This window comes from Natator depressus, chromosome 10 (assembly GCF_965152275.1).
Source record: "Natator depressus isolate rNatDep1 chromosome 10, rNatDep2.hap1, whole genome shotgun sequence".
Classification (NCBI taxonomy): Eukaryota; Metazoa; Chordata; order Testudines; family Cheloniidae; genus Natator; species Natator depressus.
Genome location: NC_134243.1, coordinates 4781375 through 4788749, shown reverse-complemented (window position 1 = coordinate 4788749; position 7375 = coordinate 4781375). Strand labels below are relative to the sequence as shown.

Sequence of the window (7375 nt, the reverse complement as noted above, 5' to 3'; positions counted from 1 at the left end):
AAGCAACAGTAGATCTACCAGATAAGCCAGAAAGGCGTTTCCCCCGGCTGATGCAATAGGAGCTGTGACATGTTTGTTTATCCCAGCTGGAATTTAGTCTAGCCCAAATCCCTGAGATCCTTATTCTGGCCTTGCTTAGGCAAAGTTCCCACCTGTCCTCCTGCACAAAGACCAGTTAAAAGGGCTTTCCTCAGAGGAACTACATGACATCTACTGGAATGCTTTGGGGTTCCAGTTGAGTTTTGCTGCTGTGAAGCTCCGCATCAGCTCCCTGACACACCAGCTTGTCTGCCCAGCCAGCAAACTCTGCAGGATTCTGCCAGTCCAAACCTTGCCTAGGGGGTAACATTCAATGAACCCCAGCTCCTGAGATCCCCAGAGACATCCCTCTGCAGTGTCCGGCCCTCATGCTCAACTCTCACAGAGGTGAGAGGTAAGCCAGTTAGTAGCCGCTATGTGAGATACCATGTGCATGCGTTTACACGCACAGACTTTCTGCTGCTTTTGCTAGGACACCACATAATTCTGGTACATTGTAGCTGTCCTCACAGTAACTACAAAGGAAAGCCGACCAACCTGAGTGCATTCAATTATCAAGGTTTTGTGGGATCTATGACTTGACACCACTGACTCCAAAACCAAAGACCTCGGTGTGAGAGCAGCCCAATTCTCCTCTCACTTATGCCAATCTAAATCAGGAGAACGTCCATGGAAGTCAGTGGAGTTACCAAGGTGTACCACTGGTGTGATGAAGAGGAGATTCAGGCATTGAGTATCTGCTTTGCTGCCCAACTTTGCCTATAAGAAAAGCACAACTGAGACCCCCACCCCACGCCAATTTCCCAAAGCCTCTCCAAGGTGACCCCAACTGGCTCACGTTTTCACCTCTTATAGCAGGTCGGGGAGTAGGAATTTGTGATCATTTTGCCAATTTTTTCCTGCCATTTTTTCACCTAAAATTCAAGATGTTTCAGCAGCTCTGCTCAGTGCCTGCAGTTCATTTATCTTTCCTTTCTCAGAGCTCTGTTTTGCTAGGGAATTCCAAGGTGCGAGACACCATGCTAATGATGTCAGCAGAAATTGTCTTCCCACAAATCACAGCCATGTCCCTGGAAGACACAACCATGTGGCTCCACAGACTGAACTTGCTGCTCCCTGGTGTAAATGCAACAACATTGGACCTGCTGCCTCTGACTATGCCATGCCCATTTTACCAGGCCGTGTGAGTACTTGTTTATAGTGCCGCATTCTGAATTTTGGGTTTGCATTGCTATTTGGGCAGGGTGTTCATCCTGGACCATTAATGTCACTCTTCAGTCATTTTCAGATGATGTAGTAGTCTCTACCCTTTACCTCCACATTTCCCACATAACCAAAAGCATTCATTCAGCCCACAAGTTCAACGGGTACTGTATTTCCTTAGAGGGGGGCACTGAATATAAATGTTAATATCTCCAGCATTCAAATCCAGTTCATAAAATGTGTTCCAGCTGAAAACTAAATAGTATTTTCTACCTGGAATGGGGAAGTCTCAGCAGAACATAGATACCGATTGCTTGGGGACAGGGACAGAGAGTCTGAGCATAGGATCCTCCCTTTCCCATCTCACTCCTTCAAGCCTCCGCTGCGCACCTGTCTTTGGCATGGATTCCCATGTGAGCCCACTGCTGAGTCAGACGCTTGGACACTGTTGAACAACAGGAGATGCTCTCTTCCCTCGGAGACTGAACTACACGCTTCTGCAGGACTTTCAGTCAAAAGAGAAAGGGACCAGACCAGAAATCAAACCTCAGTCTGTAGCCTTAGAAAAACATTGGCCAAAGGGATGGATGGGTGGGCATATAGATTTGTGTTATCCCATGGGAGTTAGCTAGGAAGCTGTGGTAGTCAGGAAGTGGGACCTGGGATGAGACACATTGAAAAGTGTTCCATTCACGCCTTCTCACATGCCCTTACCCATGACACGTTCCTGCCATTGTGGCTAACTGAGGATAACAGATAATAGGCAGCCAGTCCTGTACTCAGACACGCTGCCACACCCGAATGGAAGGAATCTGAGCTACATATGGCTTTATTTTGTAGCATTAAAGCCATTGGTGGAGTCTATTCAGCATTATCAGCCAGGAAGAGGCAAGATGTCTATGAATTTCAGAAGGCCTACCTGAATGCACAGTTCACAGACTCAGGTAAGAAGCTCGCACAGTAGGTGAAGTTACAGAGCTCATTCTTGTGATTTAGATAGCAAATCAGCCTTGCACTGGAAGGAATTACACCCTCTATGATACAGTGGCTTATCCGTCATCAGTAATATGGTCTGTTGTTTAACCCTTTGTATTCAAAACTTTTCAGGCTCAGCATGTGAGGATGGAACCCACGGGACTAGAGACTGGCTGCAAAAGAATATGGGAGAGTTCTGTTCCGTGGCTCAGTTAAGCGAACTTCAAACCTTTTACCCAGCCATTGATGGAGTAAGTTTTTCTAGTCAATGTGCTGAGCAATAGTAAAAGCCACTGCTCTCTTCCAAGCAATCAAAGTAGCTTCACGGGACCCGCATTTACAATTGTGAGCATGGGAAGAATTCAGATTTTTAAGTAAGATGATTTTTTTTCCTCCTCTTCTCGGGTTCTCTTAGTTTTTCTAAAATGGCTACATCTCCTAAAGCAGGGATCAGCTTGGGCCAAGGTGAGAGAAAGATATGAGAAGTTAAATTATCTTCCTTGCTGCTTGCCTCCAAACCTGTCTCTGATCAAAGATAAGAATGAGGGTCCTAAGTTATCAGAACATTTTCAGATACCCCAATGGCCATGCTTGCAACATATCTGTAACACAGATGTATGCTCTTTGTATAAAGACAGGAAGGCCTATTTTATGTATTAGAGATCCCCTTTCAATCAAGCTGGTTTCAAGGCTGTAGTATGTCTGACTCATCTGGACTTTGCCATTCCTATTTGCCTCACACAGTCTTCAAATTATAGCTTGCCTGTGAAAGCTACTAGCAGTTGAGTGCAGGTGCTTGGATGTACTGGAATAACAAACACACACACATTGCTCCAGTTGGTAAGATAATTGTCTTCAACTTTTGTCCTAAGTTTAGTCTAATCAGTAGCAATGGGTTTTATAACATGAGCATTTACCACCTAATTTGTTCCATGGAAAGTGATTATTAAGATGCTGATCATACAATGCCAAAATTATCACTATGGCAAATGTGTGTTAAGAAATGATGTGACCAACAATAACAGATGAGTCCAACAGTAACTGCATCCTATCAAAATAATATTTGATGGGAGAATATACATACTTAAATGTAACCATGCAGTTGGTTCTAAAGACAGAAATTGCACTAATGGAATACTTTAGAAGTATGACTTTAAATCCATAAATTCTGCTCATACTATCATGTGAAAAGCAAAGATTTTTTGTGACCTCTTCATATGATTCTTTTCAAAACTGTGCATAATTGTAACACACCTGAAATTATGTTTATCCTTGAATTTCACTGATGCTCTCTAAACCAGTGCTAACATTCATGGAAATGTTGATTTTGTTTCCAAACAATTTTATTCTGTGTGATTGTATCTGTCTACTCATCAATAAAAATGAATGTTAAAACAACTGATTTAGTACGTTTCATATTGTTTTAAAGCATTCTTAATATTCATGTTGGCACTGATAATATTTTAAATTACTTTCAACTACCAGGTTTGTAGTGGTACGAAAGCATAATGGCAAACTGGTTGCTACTGGTTGAACTAAACTGTAAATATTTCTGTTATTACCTCATAATACCGATCACAGTTTGCCAGTTTCTTAAAGAGGTCGAGAAGTTACACCACATTATCGCATGCCATTTTATTAATAACACATGAATACATGCTACATTCCGATATCTTTATATAAGGAGGATGTATTGGCTAATGAAACTTTGCACTCTAATATTTTTAGCAAATTTTAAGCACCAACCATATTAGACCTTCACCATTTTGCATCAGTTTACCTCTCTCACGGAAGTTCAGTTAGAACTTCACAACACTGTTCTGTTCTATTCTATTCTCTATAGGTTCGTATACGACGCTCATCCCCACAGTGTCAGAACACTTTCCAGTAGCGCATTAAGCAGCATGACTAGCATGCCAGCTGCACCAGTGGATGAGCTGGATATCTCCACTGACACGCAGGCTATTAAGGCCTTACCAGTGGCAGCTTTTCTCTTTTTGATGTACGTGGATATGATGCTTCACAGTCTTTCATTTCCAGTGCAGTGGCATTAGGGCACTTCATTCGGATCACACACATTGGGCTGTCACTGCCATTGAGTGTTCACAGCTCTGAAATGGACGCTTTCATAGGTAACTCTTGTGACAGCCATTAATCAAAAGAGTCGTCTGTCAAAACATTTTTGTACCAAGAACGTTCACTTGAAGAAACTGGCAAAGTGAGGTCTCTGCATGTTGCACTGATTCAGAATCATTGCATATTTTTTACATAATTATTTCTCTTGGAGATGGGCCTGGATTAGAACCCCAGATCAGAAGCCCATCAGACTTTGGGAAAGTCCAGATTCAGTTGAACTTCTTGTCTCAAGTCTTTATCTTACTTATTAGTGATGATACATGAAAAGAAAACAACCCAGCTTGACTCTCAGATCCCAGACTGAGTTTGCCAGGTCAGCAGTTAGAAAAAGACATCTTGTTTTCCCTGGGAAACAAGCACGTTATGTATGGGAATAAAGGAGACACAATAATGTGACTCCACTGCCATTTTTAAAGAGGCACTCTTCAGAACAGAACTGCACTTTAATTGTTCTAACATGGGGAACCAATGAAAAAATAAGATGATAGGAACACAATCAAGCCTTTAACTCATTAGAGGAGAAATTGCTTCCTGCACCAGACACAGATCTTCAGCATCCATTTGCTGTGCTTCCTATTTATATTCCTATACAACTCACAATACGCTAATACAATACCTCCTGCCCCGGGAGGTTACAATCAGAGAAAACAAGGTCCATATGATGGTTGGGAAGAAAGGGACACAGTCAGAATATATACATCTATATACGCTGGAGTACTTTTGGCTTTAGCAAATAATTACACATCACCTATATCTAAAGGCCCCTCAGCATAGCCATAATTAGTTGGCCAATTTATTGTCAGTGTCATGCAAGTAGGTCTTGAAGGAGGATAGGGTGGTGTCCCTATGGAACATTTCTTTGAGAGCATCCATGCTTAAGATGGCAGTGTGGAAGAAGCAGCAGACAGGTGAGCAGTCAGGGCAGACCAGAGGGAGCTGGGAGGGGAGAGGTGATCTGATGAATGACAAGGTGCCGAAGTAGGAAGGGTAGACTTAGATTTAGGGGGCAGTGCAGGGCTGGATTGCTGATGGGCAAGGACATCCCTTTGCTGGTGCCAAAATGTCACTGAGTGATATTGATACTGCGGTTTCTTTGAGGGAAATGACGATGAAGCTCCAACATGATGACAATTACCAGCCCTTAAGGATATTATTTTAGAACCGACTCTCCTTCAGACCTCCAGAAACAGAGAATAGAAAAAAAAAAATAAAGAAACTAACTAAATCGATTAGGAAAAAAGGAAGTTCCGCTGATGTGTAATAACCCATCTAGCCATAAACGCAGCTTTTGAGATTCTCCCCTCAAAGTCTCTTGAAAAGAAACTCCCAGGATTTTATATCCATTGTCGTCCCATCAAACCTTAGGACCAGACTATTCACTCTTCTCTTCCACCCTTCAGACCAGGGTAATGAGGGATTCTGAATCCTCTGCCCTACACCACATCTGTCTTGCTGTCAAGGCCAGACTGTCCCTATGTCTAAGACAGAAAGGTCAGACTGGTGATCAGTGCCCAGCCAATGCTTTGTTTGCCTTAACTCGTTGATGCTACGATGACTGTCACCAACCTACACAGACCACAATGTCCCTTTACAATCTGATGGAGGACTCTGCTTTAAAGCCAGATCCCAAAACTAGTGTTTGCCCAAAATACACATTTTCTTCCCCAGGAAACTCAGCCCTGGAATAAGAGCAGGCATGGCCCTTGGAAGACTTTGCAAAGACCTTCTACGTAGGGGACTCCATGTTGCCCTTTCAAGCCAGCTCCCCAGATGTGTTGACTTTGACTTCACTGGAACTTTGTCAGTTTACATCAGCTGAAGATCTGGCCCACAGAGCTTGCATTGCGAAGTGGTGACCCTGTAGGGAAGTGTCACCTTCCGGAGGCTGTTTGGAAAGTTGTCATTGTTTCAGACATAAACTTACATTGATGGAATGAGGGAACCAAAAGATATAGGGATAGCGAGTGTGCCCAGTTGTTCTGAATTCCATGGGGACTGGCCCACCTGTTTTTTCTGCAGATCCCCAGGCTCCATGTGATTGGCAGGACCATGCTTCCTGCTCGTCCTGCACTAATGTGGGGGTCCTCCTTCTGGGACATCCCACCCACCAGCATGAATGCTCACTCTTATCATGCATGTGTGCTTGTTCCTAGCTTAAAGGGCTCGATTTAGTGACCCCGGAACAGATGGCGCAATTAACTGTGAATCTGACGTTGAACAGCCTAGTGGACACGCTGCTAATCCTGGCAGTTCTGGACCAGAGTTCATATTACACTGTCTATAGATACATGAGGGAGTTTAATGTGTACGTGCACCAGGTAAGGATCTAAAGAATCCATCATGTTTTCAGACTTCTATGTCATGTTAATTCTATTATTGTGGATGCGTTAGGTCCCATGTCTTGTTGGAACTGTCTTAAGCGTAGTGCTTGATTTCCCCTTTGCTCTCCACACACAATGACATCCTCTACATACAATATAGCCCTACGGCAGGGAATAGCTATGGTTAAACTTCAGGAAAACTTGAATTGTTCAAGGCAATGGGTTGAAAGCTACCAAGTGAGGCAGCAAATTCCCAGTCATTGGAGTTACTCGTGGGTGAGGATAGGTGACCGACTAGCATAGCTGCTTTAGGAATAATTAAGTCAATCCTGCCACAGTGCAGGGGTATGAAACAGGTGATTCATTAACAATCTCTTCCAACTTCAATGGCTACACAATCTTGATGTGCTTGTGCTTTTTCCATATTGCAGGCAAACCTGACTTCCCTGCCCAATGCTTCGGTTAGAGATGCAATACTAAGGACTGTGTTTATAAAGCTGAGATCCAAGTTCCACCTTTTCCAGACAGAAATCTGGGCAGACTGGTTCCAGAAGCAATTGCCCTTATTGCTCCCTGGTATAAATGAAACCTATCTGGCATGGCTGGGTACTAACTTCTCCTGTGACTCCTACCAGGCAGTGTGAGTATTACTATCCCCGGCTACGTCGGATGCTGTAGGAATTGCAAGTCAAAGCTAGTAT

At 43.4% G+C, this 7375-nt stretch overlaps 1 long non-coding RNA gene across 1 annotated transcript; it reads left to right on the top strand.

Moving 5' to 3' along the window:
- Positions 1-1118: 1118 nt before the first annotated feature.
- LOC141994341 (uncharacterized) lies at positions 1119-2792 on the top strand. The gene is made up of 3 exons (XR_012641103.1): positions 1119-1222; positions 2083-2186; positions 2350-2792. It is a non-coding gene; the product is annotated as an uncharacterized LOC141994341 (long non-coding RNA).
- Positions 2793-7375: the final 4583 nt, after the last annotated feature.